The sequence below is a fragment of the Grammomys surdaster genome, unplaced genomic scaffold, assembly GCF_004785775.1.
Source record: "Grammomys surdaster isolate TR1022 unplaced genomic scaffold, NIH_TR_1.0 126198, whole genome shotgun sequence".
Taxonomy (NCBI): domain Eukaryota; kingdom Metazoa; phylum Chordata; class Mammalia; order Rodentia; family Muridae; genus Grammomys; species Grammomys surdaster.
Window position 1 is genome coordinate 530,406 of NW_021621003.1, and position 2,051 is coordinate 532,456.

The following is a 2,051-nucleotide window of genomic DNA, read 5'->3' on the forward strand; positions in this document are numbered from 1 at the left end:
GGGAAAGCTGGGGGCAGGGGCTCATGAAGGGTCCAGGGCGCAGTGTCCCACTCTGCTCCAGGCCAGTGCGGTGGCTGAGTCTACAAAGTCCAAGCTGTAGGGGCGTGGTGACTTAGCTCGTCATTGCAAGAGAGGCGGGCATACCTACCCGCTGGCCAATCCCTAGCCTTAGCTGCAGTCTTATGAATAAACAACAAAGCCAAGCGCCCTCCCTCTAGCAGCCCAGACAGCCAAGGGGGTGTAGGCGGCCTCTACGTGAGTCGTGGCAGGGATGGCTGGCACTGGCGCTGCCACTTTCCTTCGCGCTCAACTGTGCTGAATGCTCCAGGTGAGGACAAGCCCGGCTTCTGCAGACCTGGCGAGAGGCAGGGGTGGGGCGAGATTCCAGGGCTGCTTGGGCTTGCTCTGTGAGTGGGGCAGCCCTAGGGTGGAGCTCCCTGCACCCTCCCGGAACCCGGTACCCAGGCTCTAACTGAGCGGGGACAGCTCCAGGAGCACTGGATGAATCATGCAGGCCTGGGAAGGCTTTCAGCACTACTTGGTCCATCCCAGCCTTGCTGCTCAGCACCTGGGAGAAGCCTTTGTGCAGGAAGAGCTTCCAAGCTGGCTGCTGTTTTGTAGACTTGCTCCTTTTGCTCTCCCTCCCCTTACAGCTCAACCTTGTGAAAGAGAAGTTCCTCAAGACCTTAGTTCACTCCTTTCAAAGCTTGGGTCCCAGTGTTCCTGTACTACTTAGAGCTAGCAATGGAGGAGGGAATGCGGACTGCTGTGGCCTCCCAAAAAAGTCCTGGTACTTTACAGAAAACAAAAACAAAAATATTTGAATGTTTGATGCAGGGATGTCAGGGAGCCTTCTTGCTCTCCCGGGTCTCCCAGGACAAATGAAGGACATTCCCTGGGAACTTAACCTAATTAGAAAAAAAGTACTATGAGTCAAGCAGGGAGAAAGCTCTGCAGAGCTTGATACTCAAGCATGGCACAGAAGCACGGTTTTGAGATGCTGAGACAGAGCGTGTTCGTTCTGGTCACTGACAGAGCCCAGCCAATATAGAGTCTGATCTTGTGGAAACTAGAGCCCTGGCTAAGCAAGGGCACAGCCAAAATGGGACTCTCAAGAATTTGAGGCTCTCCAAGATGAGACATTCTTTCCTTTCCTTGGAAAGAAAACTTGGGTACAAAATTAAAGTACAGATCTCTTGTGGAATATAGCACAGAAGGCTGCTTCAAGTGTCTGCAATGTTTTTCTTTTCAAGTTTTCCTTTGAAACTTAAGAGGAGTTAAGACAAGATTAGCAAACCACCCACAGAGTTCTGAAAGAGCTCTTCACTGAGGGCCAATCCATGTGGTCAGAAACTGCATGCCTCCCCCTTCTTTTTGTGTTTTTATTGATGTCAAGTCTATTAAGCTCCTGTGTGTCTCCTTCAGCTTATCGTCTTCTGAACAGGCAGCTGAAGTCAGCAAATCCTTAGCATCATTCAGAAAGAGTCGGAGTCTGGAGGGAGACTTTGCAGGGTCAGAATACTGTTTCTATTGTTCAGAGTAGAGTTCTCAAGCCAGCCAGGTTTGTTCTTATGGACACAGTAGAATTTGTTATATTGGCTGTACTAATGAACTACACACTTAATGCAGCTGCCTTAATATTGATTGCAAAACTCCCAAGGCTCACCAAGTCTAAGGTAGCTACAGCAACAGAGCCAATTAGGGCAATGTGGATTTGCCTTTGTTTTCTTGAGAGGCTTCTGACTGTACATAGTGGATCTTTGTTTCCGGACCTTCACACTCTGGTCACCTGTCACTATAGAAGTGTTTTTATGCTAAATGCACGTTCATAGCAGAAATGAGGAAGATGAGTTCATGTTCTAAGATAAAATTTCACTTGTGAATATCAGGTGTGCTTCATCCTATTCAGTAGCTTTAAAGTTATCATTCAAGTTGTATGTAGATTTCTTTTCTTAGCATTTCTTTCTACATCTGTCTCTCGCTCCCTTTCTTTCTTTCTTTCTTTCTTTCTTTCTTTCTTTCTTTCTTTCTTTCTTTCTTTCTTTCTTTCT

The 2,051-nt window shown here is 47.7% G+C and overlaps 1 protein-coding gene across 3 annotated transcripts in view; it reads left to right on the top strand.

Annotated features, from left to right (window-relative positions):
• Positions 1–218: 218 nt before the first annotated feature.
• Positions 219–2,051, top strand: part of LOC114613341 (armadillo-like helical domain-containing protein 4) — a 100,730-nt gene continuing 98,897 nt past the window's right edge. For 2 of the 3 annotated variants that reach the window (XM_028758617.1, XM_028758618.1), the window contains exon 1: positions 219–328. The gene's annotated coding sequence lies outside the window, so the exon portion shown is untranslated. The remainder of the gene's footprint in view (positions 329–2,051) is intronic. The other variant, XM_028758619.1, reaches the window with a different exon arrangement.